Here is a 17,643-nt window from a genome sequence, read left to right as displayed (position 1 = left end):
GGGACAGACAGACAGAGGCGAGGCTGCCATATCGCACCATCGGCCCCTCTGGCCATCACCAGTAGGTGAAGACTCTTGACCACGGACACAATACCGAGAGTGTCCGAGCCGGGGCTCGAACCGGCAACCTTCTGATCACAAGGCGAACTGCCAACTCTTGAGCCACGATCGCCCTAAATAGCAATGATTATAATACTTATGTGATGTCACACAAGCTTATAGGAATCATGTTATATACTTTTCCATAGCATTACATTTGAATTCAACAGTTCACTCTTTCAAATAACGCACAGATATTTGTGAAATCATGATACATTTGTGAATGTATTTTAATCTAAATATGCATATGTACAGACAGATACATTTAATAATCATGGAAATTATGTTTTATTACATTACAGTGATTTAACGTTAATTTACATTTGAAATGTGAAATCAGTCTATTTACGTAACTTTGACGATATTCTAGAAGAACAGAACAAAACTGTGAAATGCAGTAAAATACTTTTATATTGAGATTTTTTCCTACAGTGCTGCCATACCCGCGACCTTGTGGTTGTTAGTTCACATTCATTGGCCGATGCTTAGCGTCATGTTATTATGTGTCCCAACATGCAATGGCATGTCACATTGTTTTCATGGCCACACCCTCACCCCAGGTGCAGAGGCCTATTTCTGTTCAGGAATGTTGTGAATACTTTGAGATTTATATTAATTGCAATTCCTACCTCTACATTTATTTTTTAAAATATATAATTAGCACAGCGTGGCCGTGCAATGTTTACATGTTTTTTTTTTTAAGTTTTTATTCCTATTAATTATATTTTCACTTGTTACCTCTGAATTATTGAATCAGACCTGGATGACATGAAATTTTCAGCACAATTATATTTCAAATACTCCTTTAATTATTGATTATTCTCATTAATTTTCTATCATTTTATATATTTTTCCATAGTATTACATTTGGATTTAACAGATCATTCTCTCACATAACAGACAAATATTTGTGAAATTCTGATACATTTCTGACTGTATTTTTACAATCTAAATATGCATATGTACAAAAAAATATATTTAAAAAACAAGTAAATTGTGTTTTACTATATTTACAGTGATGTTATGTTATTTTACCTTTGACATGTAAAATCACAGTCTACTTATTTAATGGTATTCTAGAAAGACAGTACAAAACTGTAAAATATAGAGTAAGATACTTTGACATTACTATTTTTGGAACAGTGTATGCTTAGAGGTGTATAATCGATTGCGTAGTGATAGGATGTGTGATCCTTAGTAGTCTGCAAAGACTTTGTGTGCATTCTAGAGTGTTCTGGCAAACACACACAGCTTAAGGTTATGAGAGAGGTTATATCTTCTCTTACTGATATATGGTATCGCAAACACATCTATATCTGTTTTAGTAAAAGTGCCTTTTGGATGGACTGCTGGACTTCCAGACCAGCAGGTTTAGGGAACACACACACACACACGCACACACACACGGTACTCTTTGTTCAAATGTGTACCTATGTTAATGACCCTATGCAACCTCAATAAAAGAGCAGTGTTACGAGGGAGCAGACGAGAGCAACCGAGGTCCGGCGAAGCAACGGCGTTTATCCAGTCGGTCTTCCTCGTGCACGAGAAACAAAGAACTTGTTTCTTGTTTTTGCTGTGTAGTCGAATTGTCTTGAACGTTCCAGCGAATAGGTTTATGCTACAAACCTATCAGTGGAAAACTGAATAATGATCAAAGTGGTAGAGGCAAAGTCAGCCCTTCATCATTTGTTTGCACACAATTTGTTTCTAACGTATGAACCAATTCCCATAAAACAATATTTGCGTAAAGTTTTCATTTGCACAATTTATGCATTTATTTGCAAGAGCTGTACACACAGTATGGCTTTCCAAGATTTTCACGCACGACTCCCCAGGTTAGTTTTGTAAACGAGTTCTTGTAAAGCACCAGTTACAAGACAAAACCACAAAGCCGACTCCTCACCAACCTCAGTCTCAGTCAAAATCTGGTGCTAAAGTCTGTTTGTTTCTTTGCTTTGCTTGGAGTAATATTTTGCTCCATGTCCAAAGTACGGCATTGCCCAAAGGTGGAATACACACAGAAGGGAAATGCCTTGTGAGAAGGCATCCTGATCTGGAAAAGCTCATCCATGCCTTTGTAACGTCAAGGCTAGATTATTGTAATTCACTTTATTTTGGTCTCCACTCTACCCTTCTACATAGATTACAGACAGTCCAGAATGCCGCTGCACGCATTCTAACTAAAACTAAGAAGTTTGCTCACATCACTCCCGTCCTTGCTGATCTGCACTGGTTGCCTGTGAAATTTCGTATTCAATTTAAAATTCTGTTGCTTACTTTTAAAATTACTAATAACACAGGACCAAGCTATCTTAAGGAACTCTTAAACTCATATGCTCCTGCGAGGGCTTTAAGATCATCCTCACAGTTATTGTTGGTTCAGCCCAGATCTCGTTTGAAGTCTAGAGGTGATCGAGCGTTTGCTCTAGCTGCACCTGAGCTGTGGAATAATCTCCCGATCGGCATCCGGGCGTCTGATTCTATTCAATCTTTTAAATCACGGCTTAAAACATATCTGTTTGAACTTGCTTTTTCTACCAGTTAAATACTGGCCTTGTTTGCAGTGAGTTATTCTATTAATTTTTCTGTTTGTCTTGCGTTGTCTATGTTCTCTATCACTGTGTTTGATGGTACAGCTTTACTTTGCTATAGCTATGTGCTATAGTTTACTCTTATTAGTGGTTTTTACCTGTGAACATAATTCCACACTTATATGACTCTGATATTATAGTGTTAATTGTTTTATTCTTTTATTCTTTTATGTAAAGCACTTTGGCATGCCCTTGGCTTTTAAATGTGCTCTATAAATAAAGATTGTTGTTGTTGTTGTTGTTGTTCAGTCTGGGCACAGCTGTGGGCAGTCAGCCCCCCCCGTATTTGTCGTCTCCCTTTTCTTTGTTCCCTGCAGAGTTCAGCAGTCTGGCACAGAAGATCTACCAAAGATCAATCTGTCGTCATCTGTCCGTCTGGGACACGAGGAAACTGGTTCATACAAATGTAAAAAACACAATCACGCACATGGTCACACAACTCCCACAGAAGGCCAGACGCCCATCCCGATCTCTCCCGTAACGCTGCACTCAATAACGGCAAAAGCAGAGCCGCAGAACTGAGGACAAACGAGCAAAAGAAAATCCCCGAGTCCGAGAGCTCAGCGTGCCGTTACGAATTTTCCGCCTTCCTGGATCAATGAATCCGAGCTTTCATCCAGGCAGCTTCAAAACACACACACAAGAGAATTTCTGCACACAGATGTGACGACACACATGTAGAAAACACCTGCAAAGCAGCTGTCAGTCAATCAGCGATGAGCTTGTTCAGATACTCGGAACAAACAGCCTCTCTGAGAAACTTCAAACTCGTGTTACTATCGCGTCTTCTCACAGGAGCTTCAGGCGCTGAGTTGAAAACTACCCTGGAACATATGAGTTATTGATCAGATCAATCACAGCAGAGGTGTAGACACACAATAACCTCTTATTTTTCCCACAGAGGTGATGGATGGAGGAGGAAAGATGACTGAGATGGTGCTTGTCGTCTTTATATCCGTACACCCACATCAGAAGAGCGAACAGCAGCGATATATATATGATGTTTGTGTTTCTATAAAGAGGTGGGAACACTGGTAAAACTCGTATCACTCTCTTTACTGGTTTCATAGGCGAATAATTGCTGATAACCCGTGAGCTGTTGAAGTTTTCAGTATGTACCTATTATTCTTCCAATGACAAATCTGCAAAATCATAATCTGTTTATTTGACCTCTGCTTATCTTGTTTTGTCTTATTAATTCAAAACCACTCTACTGTGTAATTGTGTCATCTGAGAGACTTGTTAATTTAATCATAAAAAGTGCTTCTTGATTAGCTCTGCATTCCCACAACATTGTAATTTAAAGTCAAATACCCCAAAAATACAACGGCGTTCCTGCGCGGCTCAGAGAAGTGGATTATCAGTGTTAAAATAGTCCTCTACCACATCAACCATAAAATTAATACACTGGTTACGTTACACGGTGATAATAACGGACCTTTGGAGAAGGAGAAACTCTTGAATGCTTTCTTTTTAACAGCTCATATCTTATCTTATTTCTTTTGTAGTCTTTTAATTTAATTTCTGTTTAAAGAAAAGAACAAAGTTACGAGAACTTGATTAATAGTACCGCATTCAAACTCAGCTGAGAGTCTCACATTTGAAAACAAAAGAATTTTTATTGGAAGGTGAAAAAGGAAAAGAAATCATTTTATCAGAGCAAAGGATAACAGCCCCACACTGACCCCCGTACTGAGAATAAACTTCCCCAGTTCATAGATGCACCCTGACAGTGTCGATCTTCTCCGACACCTGATAGCAGGAACATCATCCTGTGTATTGTTATAGCTGCATGTAAAGCGGATGGGCAGCCCCTCGGCTTTAGTTATGCTGAGCCACTGAATGGGAGCTTCATGCAAAGGCAGCTTCATCAATAACTCATGGAACAGCTCATTTCACCTTATTCACCAGCAACTTCCTGCAAAGCACGGAGCCGTATGCTTCTAGGAAGGACTAAAATACATCATCTCAAGAGTGGGAGACGGAGAACTTGCTCAAGAATGCACAATCAGATCAGTTTGTCACTGGCGCGTGTGTTCTTGAACACATGTTATCCACCATGATAACCCACTGATTATTTGAGGATCACTAACTGTAATCGACCACCTGCATGTACGCAGACGTTTCAGCAGTTTGCCGGTCTGGAACATTCTGGTGCATGTTAATGCAACGCCAAGGAGGAGAGCCATCAGCACATCAATCCTGAAAGAGTTATAAAGTCAAACAATTTGAAGTCAATCATTCTACTGTGAAAAAAATGACTCAAAAATGGGAAACATAGCTAGACAGCTGCCAATCTTCCCAGGAGTGGACAGAAAATTAACTCCAATGTCAATGTACTACATTAAATGCTAACTGTCCGTAAGTTTGTGACGTGATAATTAGAAAAGAAGCAAGTTTGCACGACTCGCCAGGAGAAAGCTGCTTCTCTACAAAGAACACGAGCTTAGATTTGCCAAATCTTCTACAACCAAAAGAGACCAAAGTGGCGATAACGCATAACAGCATGTCAGCACGTCAGCACAGACTCCTCACACCAACTGTCGAGCACACTGGTGTAGGGATTTTGATTTGGGCGATCATTGAGTCGAACACAAACTCCTATTTATACCAAAGTCTTCTAGAGCTAAATGTGAGGCTACCTGTCCATCCTCTTCACACAAATACAGCCCATGCCACAATACTATACATCATCAAAGTGAAAGGTCCAGATAACAATGCAGTTCCTGTCATGTTTCATTCATTCTGATGAAGAGACCAACACACAGGGAGAGAAGCTGACACCCACCAGTGAACCATGTAGGTACACATGCTTCCACTCAACACGTCACCACAGGCCAGCACGACTGGTCTGCTCATAATGCAGAAGCACATATAAGATGTTTGAGTCTGGATGACACACATCCAGCTGTGCTCCTGTAGGCACATGCTGACAAGATATTTCTTATTATATCTCGTCACGGTGGAAGCACGAGAAGGACGCATAGAGGGTAAAAAGAAAAGAGGATTTCTTGCAGATAGCTGAGTGCCTCCCTTTCAAGGATAAATATAGCTGTGGCTGGATGTAGTGAAGAAATGCTGTGAATATTAAGGGATATAAATTATGGGAGAGCACCTCTGCTCTGACAGACACAGCATTAGTCAGTGATGCAGATCACTGAACCATCAATTGGTCCATCTGTTTCTGGTTCTTCCACACTCCTCCCCTCTTACTTAGCTAATCCCCCTTTCCTACTCCTTTTCTAATTCTAATTTGACTCTCAATCATCTTGTCGCTCAGATTTCTTCACACTTCTTCTGTATCTTAGTCACCGAGGGTAAATGAGATAACCTGGCTTGCCATCTTCAAGCCTAGTTTATTTTCTCTCTGGCTCTGCTTGTCATCAGTACCTGGTGCATGAGACGGTACAGTTATTATTCCCTAAGTGCAGTATATCAGCGTGTTTCCAGTATGCAGCACTCTCTCTGGAGTTGACTCGTATTGTTGCAGACCCACCCGACCTTTTACAAGCAGGTCCGTGCACAATGTGACCTGTGACTCTTTATGTGTGATATAACACCACAACTAGTAACTGTTTAAATAATCTAACTAGATATTACCAAAGAACTATCCAGAACAGCGGCTGCATACTTTACACATTTCTAAGTTTGTTTTGCATCCATACATTGGAAAAGCCAAACTGCGCTGCATACATGTTTGTGTGAGTGAGGATTACATTACTCAGTCTGTCTCCTGTACAGCACCTTTCATCTCCTTACCCCCTGCATCTAAGCCCCGCAGCGGCCCAGCTTGGCGGTGCCGGTGCTCTCGTTAATCACACAGCGCCGGGCCTTTAATAAGTCCTTGATGGGGGTTTCGCCGTGAACGACACTCTTTATCAAAGGTTTACACTGCCAGTGTGTGCTGGAGAATGATTGATCCCACCGTGCTCAGGTCTGCCCTTCGTGCTGAATGACAGATCCACAGGACCAGAGGTGGGCAGTGGTGCTCGAGCATGTGTTTAACTCAGCACGTGAGTCTTTGAGTGAATAAGAGCGTGTTAGACAGTTGCTATAGCAACGGGAATGTTTGTGCTGGATGGATACGTCCGTTTGTTTCATTTTCATTGTTCTCACCTCGCCTGGGTTTTGCTGGACAAGAAACACTTTTTTCAGTTTTTAACTTTTCTGTTTGGCGTAACACTGGCTCTGTAACAGCCGTCATGTTCAGATGGATTAAGGCAAAAAAAAAGAAAAAAAGGGTGATATTGGGAAAGCATACAAAAGAAAACAAACCCATATTAATACTACAACACTGTAACCACATCCATAGTGAGGTAAACAGTGTAGAACTGCTGACAGCTGTGTCACTGCACAAACACACTGAATCCCAGTTTCACAACATCTGTGAACCTGTCAAATCAGAGAAACTAATTACAGAGGTGATCACTTTTATGTTGGTACAACTGCTTAAAGTTTAACTAGGAATACGTTTACATCCTGTTTGTATGAGACTAACAAAAAATGAACTCAATTCAACTGATTTTAATGTTCGCTTAGGTTATTTGACCCGTTTAGGATCAGTGTTGGTCAAGTTACTTGAAAAAAGTAATCAGTAACTAATTACTGATTACTTCCCCAAAAAAGTAATCCCGTTACTTTACTGATTACTTATTTTCAAAAGTAATTAATTACTTAGTTACTTAGTTACTTTTATAAACATGATTTACAACCTGAATAGGTGATAAAGCGATAGATCTCTCAGCCCAATTCTACTTTTTCTGCATAATCCATCATACAAAATGTAATCAAATGGAAAAGTCTCTTTTTAAAACTTGTTTTATTAGTTTTAATCTTTTAACTTTATGCATCAAGCAAAAATGTAATTATATGCAACATTCTCTGACTGGAAGAAATTAGTTTAACATTTAAACCTATTTTCTGCACATTCCAGCACATAAAATAAAATATTTTTTGTGTTTACACTCAGTCTTTCAAATAGATGCAAGTAAAACACAGCAGAAAATAAATAAAGTCAAAGACTCAGCGGTCCTGTTGCTCTATTTTCACCTGTAAAGCAGGAGTGGCATAGGCGGAGGTTTACCCTGGTGCAGGTGTGCCGCGGTCAGTGGAAGAATCCGCGAGTTTCTCTGTGAGTTTCCCATTACGTCGTAGCTACTCGGTGCTTGTTTGGAAGTTTAGGGGTTTTTTTGCTGTAAAAAGAAGTTTTCTTCCCACGCACAGCGGACACTAATGTTTTTGTCACTTTTTATGGAATCAAACTCAAAGTAAGGTCAGTACTTCCACGCTTTAAACGCTGCACGCTCATACTCTCTCCCACACTCGATATATGATCCATTGTTGATCTGCACACAGCTGTTGTCACGAACGTCGCACTCGCTTACGTCACTGTCATGAGACATTCTCGCAAAAAATCACGGTTTTAGTAACGCAGTAACTTTTCGTACGGGAAGTAACGGTAATCTAATTACCGTTTTTGCAATAGTAATCCCTTACTTTACAGATTACAGTAACGCGTTACTGCCCATCTCTGTTTAGGATTGATAACATTTAAAAGAGGCATTTTATTTAAAATGCAATAAAAATGATTCAGTAACAAAGGTTGCATTTTATCCTTTGATAAACAGAAAATCAGAATCGAGTAAATAAATCTAAGAGTACATTCGATACATTTACTCCACTCAGTTTATCCACTTTTAACAGGTAAGGATGTTACTAGCTAGATTGAGAACAGAATTTTTATTTTTATAAGAGACTTAAAGTGCAAACACTGTATCCAATAAAAATACATTTGTTAGACTGAACTGTATCTCTTCATTTGTGAATGTGAACTATGTGAATGTGAACTATGTGTGTACACGACTCTAGTCTCGCATGTGGAACTTTTCTAGGTGCAAACGTATGCCTGACTTTTCAGCAGACGCTACGAGACAAAACCAAAATCGGGACAAAATAAATAAATAAATAAATACTTTGAGAAACTTGGAGTACCAAGTCTGTGGTATTATTCAGTGACTGTGAACAGAGAAATCACATAATGGTTCAGAATATCAGTGCCAGTTGTACCTGCAGCCCTGTTTGTAAATGGCAGTGCTGGAAAATGAATGGCTTGGGGAAGTTCACTGAATAAAATCTAAAGAGAACAATTTGGTATTCTCTGGAAATATGCCGCCGGCAGCTCAGAGATTAGAAAACTGTGAGGGTCTGCTGCCTAAATCTGTACTATTTCTGACCTTTTGCTATGTCGCTCTCTCTCTCTCTCTCACACACACACACACACACACACACACACACACACACACACACACACACACACACACACACACCCTTCACCATGAGGTGGTAGACACACCATCTGGTGGAATGGGCACGAAGACAAACAGAGAGATTGAGAAGGAGAGACATTAAACAAGTGTGTAATGTTTCAATATTTGCCTGTTCTGTCCATGTGTGGCTGTATTTTGTCATGAGACTCTCTTGGCTGTGAAGTCTGTCCACATTCATGATAATGTCCTGTTCAGTCCCTACAGGTTTCTGTCACTCTGCACAGGTAGCCAAGCTTTTTGTTTTATGGGAAAAAACAGCACCTGTTTACACAGAGCTTTCAGCAACGGCATGCTTTTATAATCATCACAGTAACAATAGAGAAATGTAGCAATTATTGCTTCCCTGACCGCCGCTGTTGCTGCAGTTTCAGACACAGATATAAATTTAAGACAAGAACAGATAGAAAAAATCTAATAAAAGCAGCAAAATAACAAGCGGAGGTTGTGTGCACACAGATGTACATAATCCACAGTAACATTCGAGTGGAAATGAAACACCGCCTCGTCAGGATTCCTTTTCAGCTAAACAGACGCATAAACTGAGTTCTATTAGATGCAAGCTGGGCCAAACTGAAAATGTAGGAAATCTGATGATATCCAAATATTCATTGTAAAAGTGGCAACAAGTCAGGGCTGCAGCCTGAGAGGAGAGAAGAGGATGCTGTGGATCATAGCGATACGGCCAAATGTAAGATGTTGTTCCACAGAGGATCATCTTTACTCGGAAAAACAAAGAGAGCAAAATGTTATTCACTATTTTGAGGCTCCAGGGTTGCATCGTGGAGTTCTTACATTTGTATCCTTAAGTGTTTAGTGTGTTTGTTGCTGCTTTTGATACTCTACATTTAACTTTTCTGGATATTTTGTTCAACACAAACCAAGCAGATCTGGGAAATGAACACACTGAAACGTCTACTAACTGCTTGGAAACCAACAATACCGCCTTAAAATCCAAGGCAATGCTGAGAAACATGAGCGTGTCTGCCCTGAGGGACGCCAGCTACACAATGACAAACGCTCATCTTTAAGGTCACACACACACACACAGACATTAAAAAATTTTCAAACTAAAGAATTTCCTGTTTCCAGCAGCAGTTGGTCAAATTCCAAAGTGCCAAAGACAGTGCCTCTATTTTCTGTGGCTGTAGTTGTGATGAATAACCCTGCATATGCGCCTGTGGGCAACTCCAGTCGGGATTCCATCTCATTTTTCTCTGTCCATCTCTCGCACACACAACACTGCACATGCACCCTGGGTTATTGCTCCTCTGTGCTGTTAGGTTGTCATTTGCCAGATAGTTTACATACTGCACTCACTGAAACGCCTCACTCGCGGCGGCTCGTAGGGTCTGTCATCTGTTCTACCTCTGAAAAATATTTGTTATTGAAGTGCAGATCAAATGGGCGACAAAGACCTGGCTTTGGGTGGATGTAGGAATCTCTTAATACACAACGTTCTGATTGGAGCGGTAAAATGCAGATGTGCAGTTTTAGCTCAACACATAAAGCATCTCGTTTAGTTCCATTACTTTACCTTTAGCTATTCTGATCTCAGCTAAAAATCCTGAGCACCATCATCGTCGCTACATTTCCTGACTCACAGCCAGTCGCTACCCCACATCTGCTAAAAAGCATCATGTACATATTATTTTCAAGGATAGTATGTAGCCAGGACCTCATCATTACCACCTGCAGCTGTCGACGCATCGTGTCAGCTGCCCGTCACCAACAACAGCTTCAAACTTGTGTTTTGACGGCACCCGTGACAGGAGATGATAATAGCTAATTCATAGCTTTAAGCACCTGTCAAGCGATAAAGATCAATAGCAACATGTCACACAGTTTCAAAGAAATAATAGAAGAGAAGCAGGTTTAACAATCAAAAGCCTTCCCCACAACAGAACTCCCTATTGTTAATCTAAGGTTTGACCTAGTCATCAGTTAACTCGTGTATATAGCACCTTGTAATGGATGTTCCTGAGATTCTAGTATGTCAAACGCCAATCGTCCCCAGAGCTGAGGGCTGTCTTACTGCCACATGTCAAAACCCTTGATGTACGAGCCACTTTCCCTCTGCTTTAATGCATTTAAATGGAGCTGTGAGTCCAGCCAGACCAGCGCAATTTCAGAACCGGCGGTAAAGGCTCAATCTCATCTACTGCCCCGGTGGACGGTGCGTGTACATAGGAAATGAAATTGAAAATCCATCAGCCGCACCCACATGTATACACACACACACACACACACACACACACACACACACACACACACACACACACACACACCAAGCTTTTTCTTTAAAAGACCCTGTTACACACACCCACAGTCACACAGGGCTGTATCTCACATTTCAAAGTGTTATAATAATAACGGGTGTGTGATGAGCTCCTGTCTGATGTAGGAAGCTAATCCAAGCAAAAAATAGATTTACCTTAGTAATTTAACTACACTCAAAGAATTATGAGGGAAGAGCTCGAGCCTGCACTCACTGTAAAGCTAGACTAACCTTCAATTTAATTAAAATTTTTCTTTTATCCTTAAAGCTCACGCACTTTAACAAGTCTTAAATCACAAAGTCGACCTCGCCTCCTTAACTTAACCCTGTAAAACCCACCCCATCCAAAAATAGCCAGAAAAGTCAGATTTTTTGGAACTCAGATGTTCATTCAGATGGAAGAGGACTTGGACCACCGGGGAAAACAAGTGGGCACGTCTTTGTTTCTTCTTTTCCAGAATTCTGAGATTAAAGTCAGAATCCTGTTTTACGAGGAGCATATAGAAAAATAAAGGTAAAATATAAGTGGGTGAGATTTGACTGTTTATTGTACCATACTTTGATGAGAGATCACAGCAGGTGTTATATGATACAACTGGGGTGATGGACAATACCAGCAATACGTAAGAATGGCATTCATAAGAAACAACAACAAAGAAGAGGAGAATGGTGGCAGAAGGATGAAGAAGAACCGGTGGGAATGAGGAGCCGATCCCTAGGACCGTGCAAGTTTTAAAAACTTCTAAATGCCTGACCCTAACCCCGTAACCCTTCTGTAATTAACCCTTATAACAAAATCCACAAAGGTTTTTTGCTATATCATGTTGTGTATGATGTATTTTTATTAGATTTTGTTGTATTGCATTTGATACATCGGCCATCTTTGGCAACTTTTTGTTAACAGCAATGTTAATTTTAGACTAAAAAAAAGAGAGTTTTGTCCATAACAGTTTGAAATTATGGCAAGTATTGATCATGTTGATAAGATAGAGGTCTCAGAAACGCATGTAGCAAATATGATACAAAGGGCATCATAGGGTTAAAAAAGAATTTCTGCTTTTTGCAAATAAAAGTGCAAGTGATACGGGCAGCTGACATGAAACCCACCTTTGAAGCTGTGCACTAAAAATGAGAGAAAATGTGTTTTTTTATGCAAATCTCCAATTATTTCAGTCCAGCTGAGCCAGTTCTACACTTTAAGTGTTGAATCAAACATAGAAACACAACATTGAGCTTTAAAATATTTGAAGACATTCCAAACTAAATATTCTGCCCTCCCTGTTTTCAGCTGATAACAAATGACAGACAACAAAGCTCGGGGTAAACTCCCCAGACACTGGGCTACCGTAGTATTTCTGTGTGAGTGCATATGCATGTGACTGCACAGTGAGAACATCTGCTTTCACTGAAAGAGCACAAATATTTGAGGACCCGTCCTCGTCCTGCCAACACCTGCCTTCCCGGGTGAAGCGGCAGACAGATCCACAATGGACATGAAGGAAGTGAGGGGAGACATCAAGAGCCAGCGACACGATGGTTTGGCTCCCTGTCACGGAGCAAATGTCAGCAGACCACTCCACTGGTTCCCAGTTAGGCAAATGTCTTTTTGGCAGGGCAATTCTGTGAACGTTTGAATGGTTGGTTGACCTCGCATCTGTAAGCTCTGCCGAAGACTGTAATTTCTGCTGTGGTGCAGTGCTTGGAGGCCAAGGTTAGGGATGATTCAGCTCGGTACATCCCGAGATTTAAATCCAAATGCTTATTTCAACAAAGTCAGTGTGTTTGTGCACGGCTGATTACACATACGCCGAGGGCATCACTTGAGAGCGCAACACAGTACCGGTCATGTTTGTGAGACTAGAACTGCATTTCATGTTGCAGTGTGTCTCAACAGAATAACACACTGCAACATGAAGGCTACATGGGAATTTCAAAGTCTAATAGATAACACTCTAAGTTTCTACTCTTTCTGATTTTTGATTCAACACAAACTTGAAACTGTTACCATTTGACATACGTATCAACTTATGACTGAGAGAAAACCATCTATGGACATTTTGATGCAAAAATCTTAAATTAGATCTTCAGAGTCGAGAATCGAGATTAAAACAACCCCTTTTCCCCCCCACAGATATCTTAACATTGAAAAACAAAGATATGTTAATGATGCCTTTATCCTACTCACAGAAGAACCTGATATTGTGAAGGCTGGTGTGCTACAAATGCTCAGCGTGACATTTTATGAATCTGAACCTTCATTAACATCAATTATTAACATTTTTTTCTTGTTATGACAGATTAAAACCCAAAATGTAAATTGCAATATTTATGAAAATCAATTAATTTGCTGTGCAGTTACACAGACGCCTGCAATGATTGTCGGCTAAAGTCACATTAAGACGTCAGACGTTTTGGCAGTGGTGATATAAAAGCACAGGTGTAATTAACGGATGATTAAAGTGTTCTGGCACATTCACTGCAAACACAGGCCTGATGTTATGGGTATCCGGTTATTAAGTGATGACACAACGAATCCTATTTCCGGGCCTAAAGTAGTCTGCATTTAATATGGCTTTTGTGTTGTTAACATGTTTAATGTTTTGTATTTTCTTCTATTTGATCTCAAAAAGCTCCTAAAACAGTCAGTGATCCCTGTTGACCTCCCTCGGCTTTTATTACCGCTAATCATTTATTTAAGCTCAGTTTTTAAAACCTTAGGATGTAACTACAGCCCAGCCCATGCAGCAGTATATGAATGACTAACCTCGTATTGTGGATGGATTATCTCAGTTGTTCTCCTGGCTGAAGTTTGGTCCTTTTACAGCATCCTGCCATGCGATTACATTTGTTCCTGACCACCGAGAACACTCACGTTAACTTTTATCCAGTGGAAAAAAAGTTAGCTTGTTTATATTATGCTAACATAGCTGTGTCGCTAGCGGTCACGTAGCACATCATTATATACCAGCTAGCCAAACTTCAGTAACCCTACAAACGTCACTGCTGTTTAGTTTTCTGTCTTCATTTATGTTGGAAGTGATAACAGAGCTGTACGTTTTAATTTGTTTCCAAAACCCCGCAGTCAGGACATGCTATATTGTATTTAGATAGAAGCTAGCGAGCTAACTCCCTGCTAACTTCTAACTCCGTTAAATGTCATAAATTCCGTTTTCATGGATGCCTGGATGTTAAACTCGATTGTTACACCTGGTAGAGCAGAACGCTGATCATTTTATTAAAGATGAAAGACTTTAGACAGTTTTTCAACTCTCAGTAATGCCACAGTGATCGTTTGATATATGGACCTGCAGCGGAGTTTAGGTCCAGACACGGCTAGTGACGTCAGACTGAACAACCGGATTACTGCCACGCTTTTTCTTCTAAACCAAGTAAAACTTTGCAGTCATATGAATTTCTCTCACAGACACACATGTATCACGTCTGTAGCAACGTGTAGTCACACCAGGGAGGACATAATAAAAATGATTGCAACCACGTGCTGTGACCTTGCCATCATGTTGCCTTCAATCCTGATCTTGGTTGCTTCAGAGACCGGGACCAGGTCTGCAAACACCTGCACTTAAATGAAGTCTTCAAAGCAACTTTGGTACGTCAGGATGGCGTTAAAACAGCAGAAAGACGTAGTCAGTCTGCTATCAGTTTGTGATTGAATGGGGTCAAGTTGGCAATTACATGCAGTCGGTCAAAGTTTTAACTTTGCTAAATCAGCAAAAGTTTTCAATTCTGTTGCCATCTAAAATCAACAGTTAATGTGAAATGTGTACAGGACGTACACATTTCACATTAACTGTTGATTTTCAGAGTTCATCCAGACCCTCATCGAGGTGAAGTTCCTCTATAAATAGTGACATACAGTATGCAACAGCTGCAGGACAATGTTCATGGCAATGTTCATTTTTTTATAGGAATATACAGTATCCCTGCAAAACCTGAGAAAGACACGTTTCACGCTTTGCCTCTCCAAAAGATGAAATGGACATGCATGCAGAAGATGCATTGCTGCATGCAGAAATTGCATTACCAGCAGGTGGACATCGAATATTTAAAGCCACGAACTCGGTAGTGAGAAAAAAAAAAGTATGAAATACAGGGTCCTTAATTCCAGGAGACAATTAAGCTAGGAGGCTATTATGCATATACGTGTAAATATGTTAATAATGTCTGTTTAAATCATGTCCTGTTATTATTTTCACGTTGGCTTGAAATACAACATTTCCATTTGCTATTACTGCAACTTACTGCACGCATGTATATTCCATGTTTTGGATCGGGAAAGCATGTGTTACCGCTGTGCTGAAATATAACCAGAATACAACGAGTTGGCAACAGATTTAATCCAACAATATTCAATGTAATGCTTGATTTAAAAGTTAAACTGCTAAATATAAAACAAATCAAAGTCTTGTTAAGTTACCAGACTAGGAAAATAAATTAAGATTTATAGTTTTTTTGTTATTTGATGATAACTTTAATTTCTGTGAAGTCGTGAACAGTCGTGCTCGCAATTTTCTTTCAGCACTATCTCAAGACAAAGAGTTAATTAATTTTTTATTTTAAGATAAAACTTGTGTCTTGTCTCACGGTGCAGTCTTTAATTATCTCATCATCTCAAGAAAACCACAGGCAGTTTCTATATATATTTAAAAAGAATCATCATCAGTGCGGCAAGAGTTTGGGTTTCTAACGTTTAGCCGTGAAGATGACTTGATCCAGTCTTCTGGCCACTGATGCAGTTAATTTCCGCAACATGACCGATGGTGGTTCTCTCTTTAAATCAACTTTTATGTTTTATCTCATCAGAAAGACAAAATTCAAATGTTAGACTTTGACTGAAGACGGTACAAAGTAGTGCTTTAGCCAATAACGATAACTCCTGATGTGCAGACAATAATTGCAGACAAGTTGCCATCTATGAATCCATACAGTGTATAAAATACTGTTATGTTTATCCTGCTCATTTTGTCATTATTTGGTGTCAGAATTCATACGTGCAGTATTCATAGAGAACTAGATTTAGGCTCTATTCTTATTCCTATAAATAAAAATATGAATCACAGCAATAATAAAAATCCAAAGCAGATAAAAGCAGCCACTACTACTGTGTAATAGTAGTTTAGTGCTGATAAAAAGATACAATGTTACTTCTCCTCCATCCTGTTTGAACATAAGTACATCTTTGTCTCAGTAGCTCCTACTTTCACTAACAGTTTCAAGCACAGCATGAACAGAACGCATGTCGGCATCTTTATTAAAGTGAATTACTGATGAATCGCCCTCGTGCATAAATCATGGCATCGTTAACGGCCTCATTTTATGCACGAGCCATTATGATGAAGCAACAGAAAAGTAGAAATGCACCGCAAAAAGATAAATTGTCAATATTTTAAAGTCTCCTCAAAACTTTTACATGTTTCCTGTTTTGTTTTAGTAGAAACTCCTTCCTGTCTTCTCTCCTTTGTAACTGGAGGCCCCGCCCTAATCGGTCCCACCTGTGTATACATACCTTTAGCTGTTTACTTTATCTGCTTGCCAGATTGTCTTGTTCATTCTACAGTCAAGACTTTAATGTATCTCACTGGTTGCTTCTTCGTGTATGACCACATGCACTGTAAAATCTCATATTGTGTTTAATTAAAAATATTAAATAGGCTGAACTCAATTTTTATCAATTTGTTATTAGAACTCAGTTTAAGTAAGTTACCAGTACTTTTTATGCAAAAACGCTGATAAACTCAATTTATTTGAGTTGTCTTAACTTAGAAAAAGTAAGCTGGAAGTTTACATTAAGTAGATATTTGAGCATTACACAGCTACATTCTCGCCTGAAAATATCTTAAAAGGTTATTTTGTGACCCAGAAAGGGTAGTCTGGGGAAAAGGAGGATTGCATTTGTGGCCCGCGGTTGTCGGAGCCTGTGCGTACTTGTGTGTACTTGTAAGCGCTGCAATGGCGGAGGAGCACGGCTAAAAAACTTCTAAATATTATTTTTCTGGGTCACAAAATAAACTTAAGATATTTTCAGGCGACAATGTAGCTGTGTAAAGTTCAAATATCTGCTCGATTTATCAAGACATCACATATTTGCAAAAATGCTCCAACGTTTTCGGAGAGCTTTTGAACATCTGTGGCATCTATTAATGTCAAATCCAGCCTGTATTTATCAACATAAGCAAACTGCTTTTATATTGAACCAATTTTCTGTTTTATTACATTTTAAATAATAATAATAACAACAATTGTATTTATTTTGTTAAAAAATGTGTTTAAAAACAAGTTTTGTTGTGAAAGCTATAATCCAGATTAGTGGCCTGTTAAATGGTTAAAGTCT

The 17,643-nt window shown here is 39.5% G+C and overlaps 1 protein-coding gene across 1 annotated transcript in view; it reads right to left on the bottom strand.

Moving 5' to 3' along the window:
* cdh13 (cadherin 13, H-cadherin (heart)) overlaps positions 1–17,643 on the bottom strand; it is a 423,714-nt gene that overhangs the window by 370,649 nt on the left and 35,422 nt on the right. The gene's annotated exons all lie outside the window — the stretch shown is intronic.

This window comes from Rhamphochromis longiceps, linkage group LG7 (assembly GCF_057381845.1).
Source record: "Rhamphochromis longiceps isolate RC_006_pf linkage group LG7, R_longiceps_female_GT1.1, whole genome shotgun sequence".
Classification (NCBI taxonomy): domain Eukaryota; kingdom Metazoa; phylum Chordata; class Actinopteri; order Cichliformes; family Cichlidae; genus Rhamphochromis; species Rhamphochromis longiceps.
The sequence above is the reverse complement of the archived record's forward strand: the minus strand, read 5'-3'. Positions and strand labels throughout refer to the sequence as shown.